We start from the raw sequence: 14,300 nt of genomic DNA, 5'->3' as shown, positions 1-14,300 counted from the left end.
CGAAGTTTCGAAGTGCGGTTAGTATATATACAAATTAGAGTGTTTAGTAAGTGTACTTGCTTCGGCAGTACATATACTAAAATTGGAACGATACAGAGAAGATTAACAACAACTGCTGCCTAGGGCCTTCATGTGGATACAACCAATGCCTACTGTAGTGTAATTGTAATACATATTTATCAGCAAAGGCCCAACGTCGTATTACACAACCACTTACTTAACGTAGGGTAACTGTAGGACTCGTAAACAAAAGCCCATTACATAATTAGACTGTAGGCACACTATAAATTACACAACTATTTACCTACGGTAGTATTGTAAGAATCCTACACAAGGCCCAACGTTAAAGTTACAATGTTGGCCCTTTGTGGGACAAGCTGTGTTGGGCCTTCAATCTGGTGCACGACTACCTACCGACCTACCTGACTTGCCGTTGGGTAATTGTTGAATTTGCAAACAGAAGCACAACGAAAAAATTGCCCTTTTTTATTTTTTTGCAGTTGGCCCTACAGCAAGCCATACGGCCAAATGTAACAATTAACCAACCATCAAGCAAATGAGTATAGGCCCAACCACGGCCCAACCAAAACCACCACCGTTGAATAATTGTATGATTTATTTAAATAGGCCCAACGAAAAAATTACTCTAATGGCCCTTTGTTGGGAATCTTCGGGAGGGCCTTTGTCGAGGGCCCTCCAGCAAATCGTACGGCCAAATGTAACAATTAACCAACCATCAAACAAATGTGTATAGGCCCAACCACGGCCCAACCAAGTCCACCACCGTTGAATAATTGTATGATTTATTTAAATAGGCCCAACGAAAAAATTACTCTAATGGCCCTCTGTTGGGAATCTTCGGGAGGGCCTTTGTCGAGGGCCCTCCAGCAAATCGTACGGCCAAATATAACGGTTGCCCAACTAATACGTAAACAAAGGCCCAACAAAATCCCTACAAGAAAATGCTATTAGGGTGTATCTCATGAACCGTGATAGCTATAGGCAATTGAATTTTTCACAGATGATGTATTTCCGTTGCCGCTCTTGAAACAAGTACTAAAAACAGAATAAAATGAATATTTCAGTAGGGCTCCCATACAACAAACATGATTTTGCCGTTTTTTGCGTAATGGCATGGAACTCTTCGTGCGCGAGTCCGACTCGCACTTGGCCGGTTAATATGTATTATCTTGTGGATTTGTGCCCTTCAATCACATTAGAAACCAGACAGCTTCCAATTTATAAGAAGATTAGCGCCTGCCGCTGCCACCTTTTGATCAGGGATGAGGCAAAATAAATAATGCGTTCGAAAAAAAACTTGACCGGTTGTGTCAACCTTGTCCCATTAATAAACCTTTAAGGCCTATTTGCTCCATCTCAATACCCCGAGGTTAAGCGGTTAAACCCGTTAACCGAGTGTCAAATTGTACTGGTAATCATGGTAACTCCAGGTTTAACTGGTTAACTCCAGGTTAGTGGGATGGTGCAAGTGGGTCTAAGTGTCGTAAATGTTATTTACCTACTTATAATTCATTTTAAAATAGATTAGAGCCTCGGCTTACCTCGGGTAATATTTGGAATCGTCACAACTATTGCCACGAAAACCTGTATGTAACTGTTAAATGGAAATGGTATTGCTATGAATATGATATTGACGGACTCGATATTCTTTATTGTGAGAAAAATGTACGGGTTCGTACCTGGTGCAAAGGCTGGCCATCGCTATCCAACGTGGTAACGCGGCAAGTATAATGGGCACCTTTGCACCCGGTGCAGCCCGCGGAGGCCTTTTAGATTAAAATATTTTAATATTTAGATATATTTAAGTTACTTTTGGTTATTTATGTACCATTAACCTTTTGTGAGAAAAATAGAATACTTAAAAACACACACAGGTAACTTAATTAGATAACATGGAACAATTGTCATTGTCACTAGGTATTAGGTACTACAACTACATCTAAGTAATTAGAATAGAATGATATCAAAAATCTTGAACAGTTATAATATTATACTTATAGGAAGATGAGTAGGTAAGTACCTAATCTACTAATATACCTCAATTAGAACTTTTAGTTGATTAATGTATGCTAGGTATTCTATGAATAAGACATCATTGTCGGTTAAAATTTTAATTTTTAAGTGTCAATCATTGGATAATTTACCCTATCCAAGTAAGTGCCTTTCGTTTAAAATCTGTAAGGTAGGTATTGTACCTACTCATTAACTAAGTAAATGAAATTATTATTTTCAGTTCACTCCTTCAAATAATTTTCCTACCGTCAGGCCTGTGTTTTGCTTAAAATTGGAACTAAAAAAATTTCATACTAAATTGTTGCCGTTTTTTTATTTATTGTAGAGCATATTACGTCAATAATGTGACAGTTACGTAGGAAGTGGCACCCTCAATAATTTTGTACAATTTCTTGTCGGTCTATACAACGACGATCGGAAATGTAGCTACCTACTTATATGCATCTACCTACCTACTTTAGGGAAACTTAAGACTTCAGATTATGTTACCTTAACTTGCTCCTTCCGGCAGTGTTCACTTAAGTAACTGACTTTTTTGCAACCCCACCCCACCATATCCTTCCTACTTCTTATGATGTTACCTATCTGAAATTTAGTAGGTTTAGGTATGTAAGTACTCGTATAAGTAATTGTAAAGTTTTAATTGGGGTATTGTGATCAGTTTACTAAAGTACACTTAATTAACTCTTCAGACATCGCCACAAAAAAAGTCACAAGGTGTACCTAAGGTCTGGGCCTAAGCTGAAAATAATCAAGGAAATAACGTTACAGGCGTTACAGCAAATTCAGTGGAATACGTGAAGATGACGTGAGGGTTTCGGTTCCAAAGTTGAATAAATTTGAAGGATACAACAGTAGGCCATGCCATAGATACAACAAGATGGGGCACTATGCCATATGTCGAACATGAGTTTACTGCCATGGCAGTAAAAAAATGGTTCCCAACAAATTGAATTATCGCAAAGGTAACATCCTTCTACCCTCCAAAAAGCCCAGACCTTTCACCTTTCGATTTTTTTCTGTGGGGATATCTAAAGACTCGAATGTACCGCGTACTTACCTTAATAAACTGATGAAAATACCCCAATTAAAAGAAAACATTCACGGTGAGGTATACGCGACCCCCGATGCAAGTCGTTGCTTATCATGAAAAGTGGTATAAAACAAAATACAATGCCATTAGATTTTAAATCTTACCAGTAAAATACTTATAGAATATTAAATGCAATAGCATTTCATTTTGAGTTGTGCCACTATTCATGATAAGCAACGAAAAGTGTCAGCGAGTTTTCCAAAGTTCACACAGTCGATTGCAGGAGTGTCAGCGACGAGATGCAGGTCACCTGGATGATGCAAGTTTGTAATTTGTTAAAAAATAAATAACATCAAATTGTTGTTAGGCTAAAAAAATAAATAAAAAGACAATAACATGTTATTTTTATGAATTTTTAAAAAGTGCAGAAATTTTTGGTTCACCCTGTATAAACAATCACGCCTTTTTCCCGGAGGGGTAGGCAGACACCATAAGGTGGCCGATATTAGATATAAAGGCCAACAACATGATCATTTACCCCAAACTATGCCACATAACATCATTAATTCATCAAAATTATTTCACCTTAATATTTAAGTAATTCCCAATCAATGTATAAGTAAATGTATTCTCATATTTGAATCATTAAAAACCTGCAATATCATAGTCATGGATTCTGTAATAGACCCATGCACATAATAGTTATAGCTATGGAGGCACCGCGCCGCGGTCGGTGGCCGCAAGGACGTTCGTACGCGGGCTGAGGTAAACTCACAAAGCTCTTGGCCAATCGTAACGCCATGTCGTCAGTGTGCGTGTACATCCGTATACGTATGCAATCAAAGCCTGACATTGAATGGCGGTGTTGCCGGTTATTGAAAAACTGTGATATTTCGTAATAAAAATATTTATAGTGATAAACCTACTCTTGGATTATGTAATTAAACAGGGATGTATTTAAGACACATTTTTTATCCTTTGTCTTTCGTACTTCTATTCTATGGTTGTAGCAAATATACGTACAATACGCCTTAACTACTAGGTAAACTAGGTTTTTACTTTTTTCTCCAGTCATAAGTTGTATGGTGTCATTTATTTTTAAACAAACAGATATTGATGAATAGGCTTAGGACAGTTACGACTTTTCGTAGCATACAGGCTTTGGACCTTTTGAAGCATACCGTGGTTCTAGATTCTATGGAATTTTTAGTTGTAAAATAATATATAATAAAGTAAAAAACGGACATTTAATATAAATAGTATAATGTAATATATTAATTTACAATGAATTTTATTATTTTATTATTATTCTGTAAGCAGGCAGGCAGTTCCATTTTATAACGGTGATATAAAAAACCGGCCAAGTGCGAGTCCACATCGCGTTTCTAGGGTTCCGTACATAAGTCCGACTCACGCTTGACTGCACATTTGTAATAGGTTTTCCTGTCATCTACAGGTTAAGAACTATTTTGTGTATTTTTTTCAAAATTTTAGACCCAGTAGTTTCGGAGATAAAGGGGGGGGGGGGAGAATGGTAATTTTTCGGCTATTTTCTCAAATAACTTCGAACCTATTATTTTAAAATTATAAAAAAACATGTGCATCTTTGGGTCACTAATTTACATATGTGTACCAATTTCAACATAATTGGTCCAGTAGTTTCCGAGAAAATAGGCTGTGACAAGTTTCCGAGAAAATAGGCTGTGACAGACGGACAGACAAACAGACACGCGAGTGATTCTATAAGGGTTCCATCTTTACCTTTTGAGGTACGGAACCCTAAAAAAAACCTAGAAAATATTGCAGTTGATGAGAAACAAGCATAGGTTTACTTAAAAATTCATTTCATTTTCATTTCTTTTTTTTTCCAAAAAATCGTTCATAGTGCCATTTTTTTGGTGACTTTGGCTTTTCAAGTGCTTTACTACGTTAATTTTTTTTTATTTCAAATAAGTATCACACGCTGAACAATATATGAACAATATGACTATCTTCGCTTACCGTTAGGTCTTCGTAAGGTTCTTTAGATTCTTTTTCCGCCCATACCCTCCATTTTTGCTACTTCTTGATTTAAAAATATTTGTTAAATTTACAATTTTATTTCAAAGTGTTTGGTCGTAGAAAAAGTAGTGTATGCAAAGTTGTTTAACTGAGTCAAAAAATACTCGTGGCGTCTTTATTAACAATTTTCGGCAATACTATTTTAAATTAAGTCTGTCCAGAATAAAGATTTCCTCGTACTTGATTATATTATTTTTTTCTTTATAAATGATCAAAATTAAGTATATGATATACTTAAGCTAAAAGTATCAAGCTACCATTTTGATTCACAGTAGTTAATTTTCTTGCCAAGTAAGGGTATTAAAATTTACTGCATTGTCACACGACACGATGACTATTATAAAATCTATTACTGCTACAATAACGCCAACATTTCCGAGCGTTTGGCGAAATTTGTGTTAAATTACGTGTGACATAAGAAATTCTACATTTTTGCATTTTTAAGAATTTAAAAATTTCAAACAAGTAATCGAGCTTATCAGAACTTTTCTTTGGAGACAAAAAATTTAAAGCTGGCAATATTTTCCGCAGGCGGGAGAAGTAGCAAGTAGCGCGCGCGCATTCACGCACACTTCTGCGTGGTAGTGGTCGTCGCTTTTGTTATTTTTTCAATCCCGCCAGCCACTTGCTGCTTTGGCTTGTTCACTGACTTTTTACAAGTGTATAACTTTTGTTTAACCATATTTGACTCGAATTACTTCGTAACCGGTGTTTAAATACTGTGAATATATATAAATTTACTAGTTACATCAAGTGAAATCTGTCAAGTAAAGTCCAGATGTTAGAAGAGCAAACGGCAACAACCTCGTTTTGTGTCAACAAAATATAAACAGTGATCCGGACAAGTTATACGAAACAAAAAGCGTATAGTGATGAATTAAACAATGGTCTAAACTGGATATTGTAGAATGGGCTTCATTCACTCGCGCCACTGGATTATTGGAACTTGAATTTTGTTGCGACTTCACCCACATAACGTTTATGGTAAGAATGAAGTGTCTTGTTTCGTAACTTAATTTTTTCACGGACTCTACTTTCGCATGCAATTTTTAAGTTAAACCTTGCTTACCTAAGATATTCACTTCATTAATTAATCCTCCCAGAATGATTTTCGAAGTTTCAAATTTGGAACCCATATTTGTTTATACTCAAACTCGAGTTCAAAACAATCAAAACTCAGTAAAATATTTTTAAAAATATACGCGCGGGGATTTTTGAGAGTTATGAACCTAATTTGTGTGTAGATATGTACTGGTTTCAAACAAGAACTGTGTTGGAAGGATGTTTGCGAAACTTTTATGTGCCTACGCAAATATAATGGTGTAGGGAAGCCCACACACTATAGAATTGCCTTATCCAAACCTTTACCTGCAATACCTGCAGCTTGTAAACTTGTTAAGTTAAAATATTACTGTCTTCGCCCACACACTGGTTAGAACTATAGTAAATCTAGATTTATACCTGTTTAAAATAATTATGTTAAAAATGCCGTGATGTTTGAAATCAGGACAGAAATATTTTCTAAATAACATAGTTCTAAGGCCTAAAAGGAATATTTTATAAATAAGGCCTACTCTCTCATTCTAAGCTCCTTTTCAAATTATGTTAACAACCAAATGGTTGTAATGAGTCTTAAACTCATAAATCAGTTTACTCACATGTAAATTGACATACCATTTTGTATGGAAATGACACCATCTTTGTTTGTAAATATAAAACAATGGGACCACAGAGCAAAATGAGCCATGTACAATTTACCTGAATAAATGAATACACAAACTGACAAAATTACTTTGTGGATGACTTCATTCAAAAAATGAGGGATACAAGTCCACATCACTTTCAGTCTGTGACAACATAAATCTTGGTACTTGCAAACTTTTTGCCTACTTGATGCACTTCAAGAAAACCAAGTATCTACTTTGTATGCTTAATGCATTTCATTTGTAATTGTTAGATATTATTCCTGCTTTGTATAGAAATTTAAGTCTGATAATATTCTCATTTATTTATAGATAATCTAGATAGATTTTTTACTGTTGGTGGTTGTTAAGGTTTAGTAGACAAATTTCCAGTAGTTCCAAAGTAGGTACACAGGATATTTTTGTCTAATGGCATGACATGGGTATATTTCTTACGGAATACACATTTCCATGTAACAACCAATATCTAAATACATAATAGTTTTGGCTGCCAAGTCACAAACGGCTGAAAAACAAGTTGAATTTGCCTTAAACTTTGATTACATGTTGCAAGCTTCAATTGTCAGCTGTGGTGCCGACGAAAATGCAAATTACTCTCACAATGAACATCAAATCATAACCACGGCCACAATACCATTTAGGCGAGGCCAAACTCATTTATTGTTTAGTAGTCGCTGAGCTATAACAATCAAAATGAGAGTTGGAAAGCATTTTCAATTTTGTTGAGACTTAAAATACCTAAATTGTGATTAGAAACATAACAAAGTAATATCTATAAAAAATTATACATCATGCAAATTGATTTACATAAGCACTACTTGCAAAATAAACTTGAGGTAGGGTAATCCTAAAAAACATTTTCAAGTTTACGAGTTCTGTGGAAATTCTTACTGTCAAAGGTTCCGGTTCAACTCACTATTAAATTTAATGTTGCTTAGTAAATATAGTTTCTTTTCTAATGCTGAAGTAAAGTCTGCAGCAGAAGTTGCTAAGCAGGCGTGGTGTTCAAAATTACCTTGACACACTTCTTCTCTTAACATTAAAGTTGTGTCAAGATCATTTTGAAAATCTCGCCCGCTTAGCAACATCAGCTGCTGACTGTACTAAAAGCTCAATTAAGTTTGTCTGACGAGGCAGAGTTAGTCATGTGTTAGGTTACCAGGAATAATAGCTTGTCAGTTCTGAAGTTAATTTATGTCATGTTTTACGTGTCTGTATGGTTAGTATGGTTAAAATAATTTCTCATAAACATAATTTGTAAAAACTGTTGAAAGAATCTACATCTTCTTGCATAGAGAATAAGGTTGAAATTCTGTAATATGTGCATCTTGGATAGATCATACTTTGGACTAAAACTAGGATTTTCATGTTTCATGTTTATGAAAGTAGTATAGTTTTGTAGATGGTTGGTGCAAATTTTAGACTTGTCAGGAATGTTACAGTACCTGACCTGAAACTTAAATCTAGATAATAGGTAATAAGTACGTATTTCCACAGCCCAAATTACTTTAGGATAGTTGCATGAACACTTAAAACAATGAAATGTGTCTTTTTCTAGTTCCTGCCATTGACTTCTTCATGGTCAATGCTTCATTATGAATTTAAATTCATTACTCACTTGATTTTAATGAATGCCTACATAAATTACTATTATAGGTATCTACCTACCTACAACTATTTCTAAGTAGCCACCTACCTAGATACTACATTACATTACACACAGTTTTCTATTTGAATTTGGAACCCTTAGGGCCAGTTGCACCAACCACATTTGACAGACTGATCAACGTCAGCCGGCGCGCCCCGATGCTTTACTATGAAACTTTCCATACATAAAAATTTAGCGAACTCTTTAACGATACGAACGGTTTGGTGCAACCGACCCTTAGTTATTCCATAAACGGTCAGAAGAGACTATGGAATATGTACTGACAAAAAATTGTATGCAAGGTCTCAGGATGTTACAAAATTTAACTATTATACACGAGAACTATTTCAATATAATGCTCTATTTCTTCAGATGAAACCTTAGTAAAATAAAACCTTAATCCTCCCTAACGATATTCCCATCATGAAAAAAAATTAATCAGTACGTTTCAGAGTTTACTGTAAAAAGAAAGATGTGGCCAACGCGGCGTCTTTAGCAAATTTTATGACTTGTAGTGACTACCTACGCACAAAATCCGAATTTATTAGGTATACGTAGGTATACCTACAGCCAAAAGTTACCGTGCAGCACGCGCGATCCTAACCTAACCAGTTCACTCTGATATATGGGCCCGACGCTATTCCGAGAAACAGTGGCCCTTGTTCCGACTCTGGGCCTCCATTGTTCAGTTTGTTTACTACTTATGTGTTCCAACCGAACACACGAGTGTGAACACGGCTGATGGCACGTACGCCCTCTATCTACCTGCAATTATGTACAGTACAGTGCGAAAGTGGTTGCCAAAATGCCACACCCAAATTAGTTTTTGGGGCGTTTTCCATGTGTGTTGTGACTCGAGCATGTCGTTTTCGTAACCTAGCCTTTGACTTGTTTTTCACTTGACGATGTTTTTTATATTCAAGAGAAAACGAGGTATATAATAATCCTGATGGACTAGATGGTACTCTATCATCTAGTAGTAGGTAGGCACCAAGGCCTGTTCACTTCCTAAGAAAGTTATGTCCCCAAACAATTGCGCATGTGTGCACCTGAAGCTTCTATGTGTGCGTTGGCCTCCTAGAAAAAGTTGCGAGTAATAAAAATAAAAACATTTTTCTACAGCAACATTGCTCCCAACTCTGATTTAAATTATCACGAATTTTATACATTATTAATCATAAAACGGGGCTTAAAACACTTAAAACTTAATATACGCGATTCAGTTTTAAAATTGAATATTTGCTTCCAACTGTCTTTATAAATGTCCATAAAATATATGGAGGGTAGGTACGTCTACCCACCATAATAAAAAATATATTTGTCAATGACTCTGTCCAACTGCTGTGGTTAAAGTTCATAACGAAAATTTTATTTATTAAATCTTTAAATAATAAATACAACGTAGCGGTACTTCCACTTAAGACTGTAACGCTACGTCTTACGTAGGCGAACAACGCGCGAACGCGGCGCGGCGCGGCGCGGCGAAATCAATCCTTTGATGCCCATAGAAGTGTCCTACGTAAGCGATCTCGTTGCGAACGCGGCGCGGCGCGATTTGCACGCGAATGTCAGGCGGCGCGGCGCGGCGCGGCGCGGCGGCGGCCGCTTTCGCCGCGCCGCGCCGCGCCGCGTTCGCGCGTTGTTCGCCTACGTAAGACGTAGCGTTAGTCTGTACCTACATGGATTACAGCAATGCACATAGAAAATGTGCTAAATGCGGAGCAACGGCTGTTGAAGCAGCCAGAGTGAAATTCACAGTTTTAGTGGGTTCAGAAGGAACCGAGTCATAATGCATCTGGAAAGCGTATTAATTAACCGTGAAGAAATGTATGAATACTAGTTGGAAATCTGTGTAAAATGCTGTGTGTAAAGTGTAGTGTATCTGTGTGTAAAGTGTAATAGGTAGGCATGCCTAATGTTATTTGTATTACACTGGAGACTTTGTGAATGCGCTTTATTAATGTCAATTTTTTTATTAAGTTGTCAGGGTTTAATTTTCAGTGTATATTTCTATATGTAAAACATATTTTTAATAAATAAAATTATACAATGTTATAAACATAAATATGCCTTTTATTTAAATCAATTGATAATACCACAAACAAGGGGTAATATTTGCATCTTTCATGTATTTCGTGATATAAAGATAACAAATATGTTTATCAACAGAATTACTACCTACCAATACCCGCCAGGCTAAACCGGTTGTCAACTTTAGTTCTTGGTACACAACGCGGCGCTACTAGTATAAACGTATAAACGTTTGGGGACATTTATTTGTATGGAGTTATCGTTCTTCTCCTAGTGAGTATTATATTCTTTGGTAGGCACCCACCAACCCTGTTATGAAAAGCACGCGCCAAAACTTTAATAACTAGATAGGAAGCGGGAAATCCACTCCAAGAACGGTAATTATTGCCTCCAAAAGTGAACTAACCTTTGTAGCGGAGTCACATGGACACTCTAGTTTTTTTTAACTTATTCACCAACCGGATCTTGGTAAGACAGACAAACATGACGGAATCTAGTTTTGTTTCATGAGCATGCAAAATGATACCTTGTTACTACATGTTAACACCCATCTGCTTGGTTTTGCATTAGTTGCATCTATTCTATTTTTGTTTTGGTTTGCGCATCCGGTGGAATATTACCTTATCGACCATTAGTACTAGTAGGTTAGATGTCATTTGCGTGCAAATCGCAGCCATTTGGCTTGTATTTTCTTGCTGAGGACAGCAAATAGGCTAATATCCTTATGGCTTTACATATATACTTAATACGCGTTTTGAAACTGTTTATGTTTACAGACATTTTTTCTGTCTTATGAAATACACTACGACCACAACAAATTTGTACCTACATATTTGGGAGAAGATTCTACTAACAAGTTATGTACGGCAAGAAAAGACGTATCCATCCAATTATCAGTTCGCTGACTAAATTAATCAAAACATCTGTACGCCAATCGAACCACACACTGGAGTGCATTCCCTTTTAAGACAACCGGGTGAAGATCCACCGGCACCGGCAACCCGGGTTTTTGTAGAAATAATACGGACAGGAACCACTATCTCTGTGTGGTTACCATTGCCATAACAATTACTGTGTTAAAACTACCGGAATTGTCTGGTCTGAGGGCCTACCGCATCGATCATAATGATCGAAGGCCTGCCGCGAACCACGTTCGACGATTTGCCTCTGTCGCACTTGTAAATTTGTACTTAGGCGTGACAAGGAGGCAACACTCCGAACGTGGTTCGCGGTAGACCCTCTGAGCTCGTCTAAATTGGCTACTAACTATTTCTAATGATACCTACACTGTTAACCCCATATCGTTTTAACACCAAACTTCTGTATTGCATAATCCGTAACGCACGTTTTCCATTACTATACTTATTGAGCGATAACATATAAGTGCCGGTATATCTTATCTGTTAAGGAGCACTACTATATGTGTACACTTTCCATATCGAATCGGGTCAATCAGGCGGTAATGCTTTAAAATTATTTGTTTGTTTAAGGTCGTGCCTTGTTTGCGTTAACTGTCGTTAACTCCACCACACGATTACGATTTAAATCAGGCCTGCGACGGCAATTAACACACTTGCTCTGCCTGAATTGTAATAACTACTTAATTTAAAATACATTACACATTATTACTATTGCAATATAATATATACGTTGATAAATAACAAACAACTGTTATCAAGGATTAATTAAAACCGCGAAATAATAAAAAAAAATGCTAATTACGTTATAAAAACAACAGAGTTATTAAGGGTCATTAGTAGTAAGAAGTAATAACTATGTGCCTAGTTAGTAATTTAAGTTAAGTACTAACTAGGCACCTAGGTACTAACATATTTTAGTGGTAACTTTTTCAATACACTTTGTAAAGTGGTACCCAGAATAGACTGGCTTTTGTAGGCATAACAAACATAAGTACCATTAAAAACGGTACTTATGTACTTATTAGTGATTGTACTCATTATAAAGTTATTTAAAATGTATGTTAGTTTAAAAATGAATGGGTTCTTCATAGCTACATAGATAATTCGTATCAACTAACTAGGCCGCATTATGATTGATTTCGTTTTAACCTACTTTTAACTAAGTGCTAGTTTAAGTCAACTTTGTAGATGTTGCTTTATCAAGCTAATAACTATAGTTGTCCAGATGTAGGTGATTAATACCCACTTACTAAGTACATAATCAATGTTTAAGCACTTCTATAAAATTGATACGGTTTTTATCAATCTTATTTACCAAGAGGTTATCCACCTGCCGCGCCTACACTTGATCTAAATATACAGTAGCTTGAGCTAACAAAAATTGTAAAGGTGCGTATAGAATATCAATATCATGTGTGTCGTATTTCATACTTAATTGCAAAATGAGTTAGGCCCGAAACTCTCGACTGAGAGTTCCGAAGTATATTTTGACCTCGAGATCATTGTCACCTTATCTGTAAGCGCCATTTAAAATGATTATTTTAGTCTACATTTTACAGTTTTCATGGCACCTGGTAAAAATAGCTTAGTGGTGCTTCTCAAAACTTTTACACACCACAACAGTTATAAGATCCAGTCAACAGTGCACTGACGTGTCATGTTTTGCAACAAACAAGTAGGTGAAACATAACATAGAGGTAGATATAGATAGTCGGGATAGGCAGGTAGGTACTAAAATTCGCGATGCGCTATACCGGCTAGTCTGTCTGTCTAGTCTAATCTGCATTCTGCCTAAAGTAAATATTATACCTACACACCTATCCTTCAGATATGAAACGGAGCTCTCGAAATGTGGGTCGAATCTATTGAACGTACTTGAGGTATATATTTAATACAGATTAAATAGTGAACTTATAAGCAGACGTGTGTTATCAGCCGGCCCGTCTGTTGTGGGTTACGAAAATTATTAGTTGGTTAAATAATGATGGATCGGCCTACGCTGGCATAATTATTAGTCTTACACAAACATATGCCTCAATAATAACAAGCATAAGGGCTTGATTAGCTATTGAGTCAGCAACGTCATATCATGCTAACGATTCGATAAAAATGTTGTCGCATTGTTGAGTCTACTGGGTCCAACTTTTGTTACCCATATTTTTTTATGTTGAGGTGACTTTTATTGTATATTACTAATTTCACCTATAGTGTCTTTTAGGTAATCAGTTTAATAAAAAGGAAATATTTCGTCCAGGTACAATCTTTAAATTAAGTAATTAGAGACAAAAATTCCTACATGAAACTTAACATAAAACATACAATTGATCATCAAAAATAACGATCAACAATCTATCAGTTTTATCACTTATGTTGGGTATCATGGAATTATAGGTACCGGTTAACAGAGTTTTATATTTACTTGCGTTATTGAGATAATAATATAGGTATCTACTGTACGTACTGGTTATTGATAAAAGCACTGTCATATCAGTAGTGTGACCCCAGTTATTCCTTCTTGTCAGTAAGACGAATCTCATTGAGACGTGTTAAGTTTTCGTAATAAAATAAGAGCACCGTGAACAACGTTTAGTACGGTGCTCTAAAAACGTGGATCGATGCCATTCAGTAAAACTTTATTGGATACATAAAATCTTGCAACAAACTAATTATTACGATAACTAAACTCTTATTTCTCGAGTGTAGTTTTGTTTTTAGCGTTAATAGTTTGTTGTAAAAATATATCATCCCGATCTCGCAAATATTCCTATTACTCTAAAACTAAGAATCCAAGGTTTATCTGTAGTCATCTCTGTTCATCTTGGATCATCCTGAGTCATGAGGTGATGTTAAATCAAACGTTTCCCATGTGA

General features: G+C 36.1%; 1 protein-coding gene and 1 long non-coding RNA gene across 2 annotated transcripts in view; one reads left to right on the top strand and one right to left on the bottom strand.

Annotated features, from left to right (window-relative positions):
• Positions 1 to 14,300, bottom strand: part of LOC134668106 (uncharacterized) — a 518,821-nt gene that overhangs the window by 83,176 nt on the left and 421,345 nt on the right. The gene's annotated exons all lie outside the window — the stretch shown is intronic.
• Positions 5,680 to 14,300, top strand: part of LOC134667905 (semaphorin-5B) — a 55,196-nt gene continuing 46,575 nt past the window's right edge. The window contains exon 1 of the mRNA XM_063525318.1: positions 5,680 to 6,112. The gene's annotated coding sequence lies outside the window, so the exon portion shown is untranslated. The remainder of the gene's footprint in view (positions 6,113 to 14,300) is intronic.

Source organism: Cydia fagiglandana, chromosome 1, assembly GCF_963556715.1.
Source record: "Cydia fagiglandana chromosome 1, ilCydFagi1.1, whole genome shotgun sequence".
NCBI classification, from domain to species: Eukaryota; Metazoa; Arthropoda; class Insecta; order Lepidoptera; family Tortricidae; genus Cydia; species Cydia fagiglandana.
Note: the sequence above shows the minus strand (reverse complement) of the source record. Positions and strands in the feature narration are given on the sequence as shown.